At 47.1% G+C, this 13,573-nt stretch overlaps 1 protein-coding gene across 1 annotated transcript in view; it reads left to right on the top strand.

Moving 5' to 3' along the window:
- Positions 1 to 2,158: 2,158 nt before the first annotated feature.
- Positions 2,159 to 13,573, top strand: part of LOC118356294 (vegetative cell wall protein gp1-like) — a 99,082-nt gene continuing 87,667 nt past the window's right edge. Inside the window, exons 1-2 of the transcript XR_004819620.1 lie at positions 2,159 to 2,266; positions 3,149 to 3,305. The gene's annotated coding sequence lies outside the window, so the exon portion shown is untranslated. The remainder of the gene's footprint in view (positions 2,267 to 3,148; positions 3,306 to 13,573) is intronic.

Genomic DNA, 13,573 nt, shown 5'->3' on the forward strand with positions numbered 1-13,573 from the left:
TCCCCCAAAGCATGGACCCTACACTTTTAAATTGCCCATCACCTATGGCATGTTCTTAGTTCTCAGTTTACCTGACTTAGATTTCATGTCCGCCCCTCTGTATACCCCCTTGCAGACACCCTCAGGTCCCTTGACCTTCTCGGCTCCTCTCCTCCCCTGATGTGTCTGCACCTACACCCAATCAGGTGAATCTGGTTGTAGAAAAACTATACAACCATGCTGACTGGTCCCACTAGCAATTCACGAGTCCCAGCTTGTCACAATCCAGAAATCCTGCCATTTCCCAGACAGGCGGGGGCGGTAGGCGATCGCAGGCGGCAATGGCGGGAAGCGGCGGCAGCCAGGCGGCTGTAAGCAGCGGCTGGCAGGCTACCTGCCGCAGTGAGTGTAGGCAGCAGCGGCACATGGCAACAGGCGGTGGCGGCAGGAAGCCGCAGAAGGCAGGTTGCGGGGGCAGGTGGTGGCAGCAGGCAGCAGCGTTAGGCAGGCCGGAGTTGCAGCTGTTGGCAAGGAGCAGCAGTAGGCATGCAGTGGCCGCAGGCTCCGGTGGCGGGCAGTGGTAAGTGGCAGCAGGCGGGGGCAGGCGGCGGCGGTAAGTAAGGGGCAGCTGCCGTGGCGGGCAGTGGGCAGTGGGGGCAGGCAGGCGGTGGCAGGCAAGGGTGGCAGCGGGCTGCAGGCGGCAGCGGTAGGTAGGTGGTGGCGGCGGCGGCAGGTGGCGGTGGCAGGCAGAGGCAAGCGGCAGCAGGGGGCGGTGGCGGCAGTGGCAGTATCGATTGGCGGCGGCAGCGGGCAGTGTCAGGCAGGCGGTGTCAGGCGGTGGTGGCAGCGGGGGTAGGCAGTGGCGGCAGCAGGCAGGCGGTGGAAGGTGGCAGCGGACAGCAGCAGACGTGGCAGCGGTGACAGTACCCTTGGGTGGCATCTGCGGCTGCAGCGGCTGCAAGGGCGACAAGGGCTGCAGGGTCCCTGGCGTTGGGCAGCCCCGGGTCATTGGGCGGCAGTGTGTGGCAGCCTCAGCAGCAGGCGCCATTGGCTTCACCGAGTCACCCAGGGCGGAAGCGGCCCCCGCGGTAGGGGCGGGGTCAGCAGTAGTCGAGTCAGCGGCTGCAGCGTGGGTCAGCGCGGGGAGGGGCGCCGGGAGCGTCAGCCAGCGTCTGCGGAGTACGCGGCGGCGTCAGTCAGGGTCAGTGTTCGTCAGCCACGGAAGCCGGCGGCAACAGCAGGACCCTTAGCGGTGGGCGGCGGCAGCGGTAGGTGCCGGGTTAGTGGGCGTAAGCGTGTGGCAGCGGGTGGCAGCGGGACGTGGTGTAGGCAGGTGGCGGGCGGTAAGCGGTCGGGGCAGGGAGGTAGAGGTCGGTGGCGGCAGGCAAGGGTGATGGGCCGCGGCAGGCAGGGTTGGCCGACAGGCGCCCGGGCGGTAGGCGATTGCAGGCGGGGGCGGCGGCAGGAAACGGCTGCGGGCTGTGGTAAGCAGCGGGAGGCGGCGGCAGCAGGCAGGCAAGGGCGGCGGGCGGTGGAAGGAGGTAGCAGGCAGCTGCGTCAGGAAGCGGCGGCAGACAGCTGCAGGCAGGCTGCAGCAGTGGCGTAGGCAGCAACGGCAGATGGCGACAGGTGGTGGCGGCAAGAATCGGCGGCAGGCAGGTGGGGTCAGGGGGTGGCGGCAGGCGGTGGGGGCAGCGGGCTTCAGGGGGGCAGGGGCAGCAGGTGGCGGCAGTAGGCAGGCAGCATTGTTAGGCATCGTCAATAGGTAGCTGAGGGTGGTGGCAGCAGAGGAGGTGGCAGGCGGTAGGCTGCCGATGGCGGCGGCATGCAGCAGTAAGCAGCAGCAGGGGGTGCGGGCAGGCAGGCAGAGGCAGGGGACGCAGGCAAGGGCGGCAGGTGGCAGGCAGGTGGCTGGGGCAGCAGGCAGCGGTAACTAGCAGCAGCTGGCGGGGACAGCGGGCCCGGTGGTGGTAGGGGCAGTGTCAGCGCTGGGCAGCTAGCGCCAGCAAGCAGCGGGGGCAGAGGGTGGCAGCGTGGCGCGGCAGCAGAGGGCGGCAGCGGCGTCTGCAATGGGCAATGGGTGTCAGTGGCGGCAGCCAGGGGCAGTGACGGTAGGGCTGGGTGCAGGGGGACATGGGGGCAGCGGCGTCGTTAGAACCCTAGCATGCTGCAGTTCCGAGGAAAAGGTGCCCCTCATCCTGGTATCCACGGGGGACAGAAGGGGCAGCCCAGGACCTGGAGGCCGAGCCGACTGCCAAGTCCTGCTTCCTCCCATTGGGGAGGCCAGGTGAGTTCGGCCTCTGCCCTGGGCCTGAGCTTCAGTCTCTCAATCTGTCAAGTGGGGAGATCAGCAAACCCTTAGGGTTATGGCGCAGATTTAACGTTGGTAACGGGCCTCTTCTAGACTGGTTCAGAGTACAGGGTGTCATTCCTCTTATTGCACTTCCAGCTGCGTGACCTTGAGCAAGAGAGGTCATCGCCATGCCTCAGAATTCTCATCTGAGAGATGGACCTGCAAATAGGACCTATATAGGCTTGTTTTGGGGATTTAGTGAATTAGTCAATGGAACCCATTTCCAATGTCAATGTAAACCATGGTTCCTGGCATGGAATACGTGCAGTACGAGTCTTTGGGATTAATATCATAAAAGTATTGGTTATTGTTATTGCTAGTGCTGGGGAAGGAACACCAACGCGATTGTCATCCTCATGATTATCATCAGGAGTTGATTGAGGCGCTGCTCTGTGCCTGCTACTGGCATAAGCATTAGAGTATTCTACACCCTTTATCAGTTTGAACATCTCAGTGGACTAGGATCCTGATAGGGCTCTGAGTCTTAGAGACACAGATAATGTTTGGAACCAGATTTCAAGGCCTTGTCTTTGCGGCTCCAAAACCTGTGCTTCCAAGCTCTCCGTGATTGGGGCGTATCCGAAACCCTCATGCCTCCATGCTGGCTCTGCAACTTACAGCTCAGAACAGGGCCTAACACAGAGGAATACAGAAGAATAAGTATTCTCTATCTCTGTTACCATTGTTACCTTCATTCACTTGCAGTGCTTTACGGGCACAGATGTTACGGCGGTGGTTAGTGATTCAGATCAACAGCTGAAGGACCATCCCACCTGAGAGAAATGAGACCAATTTTCTGTGCTCCTCTCCCCCTAGAATGACGGTCAAGAGACAGTGATGACTGAGAGGTTGCCAGTGAATTAAAGAAGTTACTGCCCAGCCGAAAGAGCCTGAGTAGACAGCAGCAGCGACCTTTTGTAGGCTCTCAAAAGACACCTACGCGAAGGAACATGCCCAGGGATTTGGAAAACCGGTAAGGCACTTTCCATACACCCTGCCTTGTTCTTCTTCCTCCACTTCTTCAGTATCCTCAGGAACTCCCTGCTTCTTCCTGTACCCCTAAGTGGGATGCAGTGCCCACTGCTCTGGGTAGAGGGGAGCCCAACACTTCACATGCTGTTCTGTGCATGCACTCACCAGTGTACAAAGCTCTCCTGTGGCCTCTGTGAGGAACAGGAGGGCAGCTTCCCACACCGAATTTGGCAGTTCTGTGCACTTCCTGAGTCCCCTGAACAATGGTGTGTGGCTTATCTGTTTAAATCCAGTTTTGTCTTGGTTTGTTTTACAAAACCTTTTCCTTGGGATAACTTGTAAGATCACTCCCTTTACAACTTCCAGGCTTGCTATACCAGTGTTACTAACTATAGTCACCGTGTTGTACATTACATCCTGTGACTTACTTATTTTATACCTGTCAGTTTGAACCTTTGACCCCTTTCACCCCTTTCACACCCATCCCCCTGTCTGTCAACCACCAATCTGATTGCTGTATCTTTAAGCTCAGTTTTTTGGTGTTTTAGATTCAGTATAAAAGTGATGTCATAGAGTATTTGTCTCTGACTTCTTTCAGTTAGCATCATGCCCTCGCGGTCCATCCGTGTTGTTGCGAAAAAAAAAAAAAGATTTCGTTTTTTGTTACGGCTGAAGAGTATTGCAGTGTCTACATACACCACATCTTCTTTATCTCTTCATCCCTCCACGGACACGTAGGGTGTCCTCCTATCTTAGCTGTTATAAATAATGCTGCAGTGAACATGGGGGTTCAGATATCTTTTCAAATAGGTGTTTTTGTTTTCTTTGGCTAAATGGCCAGAAGAGAAATTGCTGGACTGTAGGGTCGTTCTAGTTTTAATGATTTGAGGAGTCCGCCTACTGTTTTCCACAGTGGATGCACCTCCCTACGTTCCCACCAACAGTGCACTGGGGTCCCCTTTCTGCCACATCCTTGCTAACATTTGTTATTTCTCATCCTTTTGATACTAAATACTCTAACCAGTGTGAGGTGCTATCCCATTGTTGTTTTGATTTGCATTTCCCTGATGATTAATGATGTTGAGCCTCTTTTCACGTACCTGTTGGCTCTCTGGATAATGTCCGTTTGGATAATCCTCCCGCTTTTTAACGACTTTGTTTTTTGTTGTAGTTATTGAGTTGTAGGAGTTCTTTATGTGTGCGGGATATTAATCTTTTAGGAGATCTTTGGATCTGCAAATCTTTTCTTCCAGGCAGTAGGTTGCCTATTTATTTTGTTGGTGATTTTCGTTGCTGGGCAGGAGCTTTTGAGTTTGATGTAGATGTGCTTATTTATTTTTGCTTTTGTTGCCTTTGCTTTTGGAGTGTGAGCCACAAAAATGACTACCAGGACCTATGTCAAGCAGCCTTCCCCTATGTTTTCTGCCCTTTGTTTTAGGGTTTCAAGTCCTACATTCAAGTCTTGAATCCATTTTGAGTTAATTTTTATGTATTTTATACGATACACAGAGTAAGTTTCATTCTTTTGCGAGGTGCTGTCCAGTTTTCCCAGCACCCTTGATTAAAGAGACTGTTCTTTCCTCCTTTTATATTCTTGGCTCCTTGGTCATAAGGTACTGCACCATAGAAGTGTGGGTATCCTCCTGGGCTCTCTCTTCTGTGCTGGTGATTTGTGTGTCTGTGTTTAAGCCAGTATGCCAGCCATCACTAGAGGTTTGTAATAGAGTTTGAGACCAGGGAGCCTGATGCCTCTAGCTTTGTTCTTTCTTAAGATTGTTTTGGTTATTTGGAGTCTTTTGTGGTTCCATACAAATTTTAAAGAGTCTTTGCCTTATGTCTGTAAAACCTGTTTCGAATTGTGATAAGAATTGCAACTGAATCTCTAGATGGTTTTGGATAGTATAGACATTTCAACACTTAATTCTTCTAATCCACGAGCATGGAATGTCTATTTACTTGTGTTGCCTTCGGTTTCTTTCCTTAACGTCTTACAGTTTTCAGTAGATAGGGTTTCACCTCCTTGGTTAAATTTATCTCAAAGTGTTTTTTGGCTTTCTTGATGCAGTTTTTAAATATGATTGTGTTTTAAATTTATTTTCCTGTTAGTTCATTATCAGTGTATAAAAATGGAACATATTTTTATGTACTTCTTATCCTGCAACTTTATTGAATTTGTTTATTTTCATAGTTTTTTTCATGTTGTTTTTAGGGTTTTTTACATATAAAATGTCATTTGAATAGAGTGACCTTAATTCTTCCTTTCCAATTTGGATGCCTTTTATTTATCTAATTTTCTTGTGTAATTGCTCTGGCTAGGATTTCCAGTAGTACAGTTGACCCTTGTTCAACGTGGGTTTGAATTGTGTGGTGCACTTAATACATTTTTTTTTCAGTAAATACAGACAGTGCTTCTAAATGTATTGTCCTTTCAGATTTTTTTTTCTTTTCAAATTTTTATTTAAATTCTAGTTACTTAACATACAGTGCAATATTGGTTTCAGGACAATTCAGTGATTCATCACTTGCTTCCAACCCCCAGTGCTCATCAAAACATGTGCCCTCCTTAATCCCATCACCCAGCTAGACCATCCCCAACCACCTCCCTTCTATCAAATCTCAGTTTGTTTTCCAGCATCAGGAGCTTTTTTTGTTTCCCTCTCTTTTCTTTGTATTCCCCGTGCCATTTGCTGATCTGTTTTGTTTCTTAAATTCCATAGGTGTGAAATCACATGGTATTTCTCTTTCTCTGACTGACTTATTTTACTTAGCATAATACACTCTAGCTTCATCAGGATTTTCTTTTTTTTTTTTTTAAAGATTTTATTTATTTTTTGACAGAGACACAGCAAGGGAGGGAACACAGGCAGGGGGAGTCAGCAAGGAAGAAGGAGGCTCCCCACAGACTTTGGAGACAATGTGGGGCTCGATCCCAGGACCCTGGGATTGTGCCTTCAACTCAGAAGGCAGACGCTGATTGACTGAGCCACCCAGGCGCCCCAAGGTGCATCAGGATTTTCTTTTTTTTTTCTTTTTATTGTTATGTTAATCACCATACATTACATCATTAGTTGTTGATGTAGTGTTCCATGATTCTTGTGCATAACACCCAGTGCTCCACGCAGAATATGCCCTCTTTAATACCCATCACCAGACTAACCCATCCCCCTACCCTCCTCCCCTCTAGAACCCTCAGTTTGTTTTTCAGGGTCCATCGTCTCTCATGGTTTGTCTCCCCCTCTGACTTACTGCCCTTCATTCTTCTCAACCTGCTATCTTCCTTTTCTTTTTTCTTAACATATGTTGCATTATTTGTTTCAGAAGTACAGATCTGTGATTCAACAGTCTTGCACAATGCACAGCGCTCACCATAGCACATACCCTCCCCAGTGTCTATCACCCAGCGACCCCATCCCTCCCACCCCCCACCACTCCAGCAACACTCAGTTTGTTTCCTGAGATTAAGAATTCCTCATATCAGTGAGGTCATATGATACATGTCTTTCTCTGATTGACTTATTTCACTCAGCATAACACCCTCCAGTTCCATTCATGTCGTTGCAAATGGCAAGATCTCATTCCTTTTGATGGCTCCATAATATTCCATTGTATATATATACCACTCTTCTTTATCCATTCATCTGTCGATGGACATCTTGGCTCTTTCCACAGTTTGGCTATTGTGGACATTGCTGCTATAAACATTGGGGTGCATGTACCCCTTCGGATCCCTACATTTGTATCTTTGGGGTAAATATCCAGTAGTGCAATTGCTGGATCGTATGGTAGCTCTATTTTCAACTGTTTGAGGAACTCCATACTGTTTTCCACAGTGGCTGCACCAGCTTGCATTCCCACCAACAGCGTAGGAGGGTTCCCCTTTCTCCGCATCCCCGCCAACATCTGTCGTTTCCTGACTTGTTAATTTTAGCCATTCTGACGGGTGTGAGGTGGTATCTCATGGAGGTTTTGATTTGGATTTCCCGGATGCCAAGCAATGTTGAGCACTTTTTCATGTGTCTGTTGGCCATTTGGATGTCGATGTCTTCTTTGGAAAAATGTCTGTTCATGTCTTCTGCCCATTTCTTCATTGGATTATTTGTTCTTTGGGTGTTGAGTTTCATAAGTTCTTTATAGATTTTGGATACTAGCCCTTTATCTGATATGTCACTTGCAAATATTTTCTCTCATTCTGTCGGTTGTCTTTTGGTTTTGTGGACTGTTTCTTTTGCTGTGCAAAAGCTTTTTATCTTGATGAAATCCCAATAGTTCATTTTTGCCCTGGCTTCCTTTGCCTTTGGGGATGTTTCTAGGAAGAATTTGCTGCGGCTGAGGTCGAAGAGGTTCCTGCCTGTGTTTTCCTTTAGGATTATTCTCTCCTCTTTCATTCATGATTTTGTTGATTTGGGTCCTTTCTCTTTTCTTTTTGATAGGTCTGGCCAGGCGTTTATCAGTCTTGTTAATTCTTTCAAAGAACCAGCTCCTAGTTTCGTTGATCTGATCTACTGTTCTTTTGGTGTCTATTTCATTGATTTCTCCTCTAATCTTTATTATTTCTCTTCTCCTGCTGGGTTTAGGCTTTATTTGCTGTTCTTTCTCCACCTCCTTTAGGTGTAGGGTTAGGTTGTATATTTGAGACCGTTTTTGTTTCTTGAGAAAGGCTTTTAGTGCCATGTACTTTCCTCTCAGGATTTCCTTTGCTGTATTCCAAAGATTTTGAACTGTTGTGTTTTCATTTTCATTGGTTTCCATGAATTTTTTTAATTCTTCTTTAATTTCCTGGTTGACCCATTCATTCTTTAGTAGGATGCTCTTTAGCCTCCATGTATTTGAGTTCTTTCCGACTTTCCTCTTGTGATTGAGTTCTAGTTTCAAAGCATTGTGGTCTGAATATATGCAGGGAATAATCCCAATCTTACGGTACCGGTTGAGACCTGATTTGTGACCTAGGATGTGATCAATTCTGGAGAATTGGGCACTAGGGAAGAATGTGTATTCCGTTGCTTTGGGATGGAATGTTCTGAATATGTCTGTGAAGCCCATTTGGTCCAGTGTGTCATTTAAAGTCTTTATTTTCTTGTTGATCTTTTGCTTAGATGATCTGTCCATTTCAGTCAGGGGGGTGTTAAAGTCCCCCACTATTATTGTATTGTTGTCAATGTGTTTCTTTGCTTTTGTTTTTAATTGCCTTATATAATTGGCTGCTCCCATGTTAAGGGCAGAGACATTTACAGTTGTTAGATCTTCTCGTTGGATAGATCCTTTAAGTAGGATATACTGTCCTTCTTCGTCTCTTATTGCAGTCTTTGCTTTAAAATCTAATTTGTCTCATATAAGAATTGTCACCCCAGCTTTCTTTTGGTGTCCATTAGCATGGTAAATGGTTTTCCACCCCGTCACTTTCAATCTGGGGGTGTCTTTGGGCCTAAAATGAGTCTCTTGCAGACAGCATATTGATGGGTCTTGTTTTTTAATCCAATCTGATAGCCTTTGTCTTTTTATTGGGGCATTTAGCCCATTTACATTCAGGGTAACTATTGAAAGGTATGAATTTAGTGCTGTTGTATTGCCTGTAAGGTGACTGTTACTGTATATTGTGTCTGTTCCTTTCTGATCTGTGCTGCTTTTAGGCTCTCTCTTTGCTTAAGGGACCCCTTTCAATATTTCTTGGAGGGCTGGATTCGTGTTTGCAAAGTCCTTTAGTTTTTGTTTGTCCTGGAAGCTTTTTATCTCTCCTTCAAATTTCAATGAGAGCCTAGCTGGATATAGTATTCTTGGCTGCATATTTTTCTCATTTAGTGGCCTGAAGATCTCATGCCAGTCCTTTCTGGCTTGCCAGGTCTCTGCGATAGGTCTCTTGCCAATCTAATATTTCTACCATTGTAGGTTACATATCTCTTCTCCTGAGCTGCTTTCAGGATTTTCTCTTCGTCTCTGAGACGTGTAAGTTTTACTATTAGATGTCGGGGTGTTGACCTATTTTTATTGATTTTGAGAGGGGTTCTCTGTGCCTCCTGGATTTTGATGCCTGTTTCCTTCCTCACATTAGGGATGTTCTCTGCTATTATTTGCTCCAATATACCTTCTGCCTCTCTCTCTCTTTCTTCTTCTTCTGGGATTCCAATTATTATAATTTTGTTTCATCTTCATATCGCTTATCTCTCGAATTCTGCCCTCGTGATCCTGTAGTTGTTTCTCCCTCTTTTTCTCAGCCTCTTTATTTTCCATCATTTGTCTTCTATATCGCTGATTCTCTCTTCTGCCTCGTTTATCCTAGCAGTTAGTGCCCCCATTTTTGATTGCACCTCATTAATAGCCTTTTTGATTTTGACTTGGTTAGATTTTAGTTCTTTTATTTCTCCAGAAAGGGTTTCTCTAATAACTTCCACGCTTTTTTCAATCCCAGCTAGTATCTTAAAAGTCGTGATTCTGAACTCTAGGTCTGACATTGTACTAATCTCCGTATCGAGTGGGTCCCTGGCTGACGGTACTACCTCTTGTTCTTTTTGCTGAGGTGATTTTTTTTTGACTTGTCATTTTGTCCAGAGGAGAACAGATGATTGAGAGAACAAAATGCTGACAGGTTAACAACGTCCCCAGCAAATATACTCTATACAAATCAGAAAAGACCTGAAATCAGGGGGAAAGAAAGGGAAAGAAAGAAAAAAGAAAGAGAAAAGAAGGAAAAAAAAAACAAAAAGAAAAAGGTAAATACAGAAACAGAACAATACGAAAAAAACCGAATATGATCAAATATGATCAGGCTATTGCATAGATCAGTGCCACACACTAGATTTTGGGCGTATTTTGGTCTGTTAGAAAAAGGTGCCTCCTAAAATTTTAAAGGAAGAAAGTCGTATATGTACAAAATAATGGTTGATACAATGAAGGGATGGAAGATGAGTGTAAAGATGAAAATTATAAAAGATTCTATAAAAATTGATATGAGAATTTGTTTGAAAAAATAAAAAAAAAAGGGAGAGAATGTGATCAGGCAGGAGAATAGAACAAAGCCATACACTAGTGATTTAGGGTATATTTTGATCTGCCAGAAGAAACTGTATCTCAAAATTTTAAACAGAGAACAACTTATATATATATGCCAAAAATAAGGGTAACTACTATAAAGGGATAGAGTATGACTCTAAAAATGAAAAATAAAAAATGTTTTTTTTTTTTAAAAGGGATTGATAAGATGTTGGTTGGAAAAGGGAAAAAGTAAAATTAAAAAGAAGTTTAAAAAATTAACTTTGAAAAACTAATGAATCATGGTAAAAAAAAAGCCATGAATTCTATGTGTAGTATTCCTCTAGTGCTGGAGTTCTCCTGTTCTCCTTGATCGGTAAACTTGGTCTTGGCTTGCTGGCTGTTCGTGCTGATATTCTGGGGGAGGGCCCTGTTGCCGTGGTTCCCAAATGTCTTGCCGGCATCGGAATTACCCCGCTCTTGTTGGTCCAGGCTAAGCAAGTTGCTCGGGTATGCTCTCAGGAGCTTTTGTTCTCTGCAAGCTCTGGTACAGCTTTGGAGGACCAGGGTGAAAATGGTGGCCTCCCATTCTCCACTCGGAGGAGCTGAGAACTCGGGGCCCTGCTCCTCACTGCATCCCCCAGAGAAAAGCAGTCACTCCCGTGTCCCCCGTCTCTGGCCGCACTGCTTGCTCACCCGGCCTGTGACCGAGTGTTTCTATCTCTGGCACCCGACCCCATGTGGAGCCTCCAAACCCAGCAGATCCCTGCGGTGCATTCCCGTGGCGCTCCTCCCCGGGGGAGGGAGGGGAGTCTCCCCGACTCTGCTGCTTTTTGGGTCCTTGCTGGAGGAGCAGTGGCCCGACTGGGCCACAGATCACAGTTTATGGCAACCCCGACCTGAGAGCTCCATCTCTGCAGCCGGCTTCCTGGCTTTGATACCTGGGAACTCTGCTGCACTCAGGCACCCCTGTTCTTTCTGTGACCGCCGAGGGTCCTGAGACCACACTGTCTTGCGACAGTTCCACCCTCCGTAGCCCCCCACCCCCACTTAGCCACTGGAGCGACGTCCCTCAGCGGAGCCGACTTCTAAAAGTTCCGATTTTGTGCTCCATGGCTCTATCACTTGCCAGAAGCGGCCAACAGAGGCCCCCTCCCCCGCCGTCTATCCTCCCGAATATCGCCTCGGATTCACTTCTCCGCACGTCCTACCTTCCAGTAAGTGTTCGCTTCTCTGTTCAGAGAGTTGTTGCTACTCTCCTATTCTGTCTCCTGTTGAGTTCGTAGGTGTTCAGAATGGTTTGATCCCTATTCAGCTGAATTCCTGAGACCAGACGAAATCCAGGTCCCCTACTCCTCTGCCATCTTGCTCTGCCTCGGATGGCCCTTCATTTTGACTTTCAGCTCCCTCCCAGCCTTTCCAAGGTCTGCAATCAACAGTCACGTGGCTCCAGGTCCTCTATCTGGGAGAAATGTGGAGACCTTGGCAGTACTTTCTTCTCAGACTTCAGAATCCAGGGTTTATGTAGGGATTAAAAGGACTTTATTCTCCTTCCCTTGCCAGTGATGCATTCTCAATCTCTTATTTTAAAATTGTCCTCCCTTTTCTCTAGAATTCTGCTGGATTTCTCTCACCGATCTTCTCGGGAATTAATATGGTTTATCTTAGGGAAAGATAGCTGTGCCCCCAGGTGACCAAATTAAAATCAAATTTCAAGCAAATAATTCAAAAAAATTTTCTCCAAGAGCAACTCTTTTGTTGTCCAATTCAGAATGTAAAATGTTGCCCGATGCCACCTTGCCAGAAGTGAAGGTGCTCCTTCCACACCCCAGTGTGTGGCTCTTGAGCTCGTGGCCCTATAAACATGAAGACTTCCGAGCCTCTCGCTGGCACAAACTCTATTCTCTAGTAACATCATTGATATAAAATCAAGTAGGCTCACCTATTGCCAAAAATGCTGATATTGGGACTGAACTATGTGGCCAGAAAATGACGTTATCATCTCTGTTGACCAAAACGATGGACAAGCACGGGTGGAGGAGGTCCGCACACATGCAGATGACTGTCTTCACTCCGTGGCTCCACGTTGCCTTCCCTCTGTGTGTGTCTGCATCCTGATGTCCTGTTCTTATAACACCGGTCAGCCTGGATTAGGGCCCAACCTGGTGACCTCGGTTTACCTTAATGACCTCTCTCACGGCCCCACCTGCAGATACAGTGCCTTCTGAGGCTACAAAGTGTCACTTCGGTGAGGGCGCCATTCAGCCCATAGGAGTTCCATCCCTCAAGCCCCTGCTAAGCCAGCCGGATTTACCATCTCCGTTCAGGATATTTCAGGATCTTAAATATTTCCTCCCTCGGAGCCACCGTGTTGAATTTATGTGTGAGTAGATAGGGCTTTCTTCTAATGAGAGCTGGGATCAGGCTACCTGGTTTGGGCCCATGATGAAGAAGAAGATACAGAGCAGAGCACATAGAGCCAACCTTCCAACAAGGTGTTGGTCACCCTGTCCCATGACTATCAGTTACTCAGGGGCTGTGGTGGGATTGGAAAATGGCTCACGCCGGTAGGAACCCTGGACCCTGAGTGTTTGGGGGCCCTGCAGGGGACTGCTGGTCAGCCTGCCGCTGCTGACCTTTATTAGCTTGATTTCCTCCCAGGAGCTTCATAACTGCGGGCAGGGGTAGGGAATGCTGTCAGCCCAGGGCAGGGACTCCGCCTGCGTAAGGCCTCTGACCATGGAGGAACAGAGGAACACACATGCTCAGGGAATGAAGTACGACTTCTGCCTTGCACTCTTGCTCCCAAATTCAACTGCCAATGGAACACCAGCTTTATGGGTTGAATTGAGCCCCTTGCCCCCAAAAGGTGCTAAAGCCCTAAACCCCAGTATATGTGACGTGACCTTACGTGGAAGTAGGGTCTTTCCAGATGATCAAGTGAAGATGAGGCCATCAGGACAGGTCCTAATCCAATATATAATATAGTATATCACATGGATTGATTTGTAGCTGTTGAACCAACCTTGCAGCCAAGTTATAAATCCCACATGGGTGTGGTACATAATCCTCTTAATGTACTGTTGGATCCTATTGACTAGTATTTTGGTAAAAATGTTTACATCCATATTCATCGGGGATATTGGTCTGTAATTCTTTTTGATAGGGTCTTTGGTTTGGGGATCAAGGTAATGCTGGCCACACAAAATGAGTTTGGAAGTTTTCCTTCCATTTCTCTTTTTTTTGGAACAGTTCTGGAAGAATAGGTATTAATTCTTCTTTACATGTTTGGTAGAATTCCCCTGG

Source organism: Zalophus californianus, chromosome 14 (assembly GCF_009762305.2).
Source record: "Zalophus californianus isolate mZalCal1 chromosome 14, mZalCal1.pri.v2, whole genome shotgun sequence".
Classification (NCBI taxonomy): Eukaryota; Metazoa; Chordata; class Mammalia; order Carnivora; family Otariidae; genus Zalophus; species Zalophus californianus.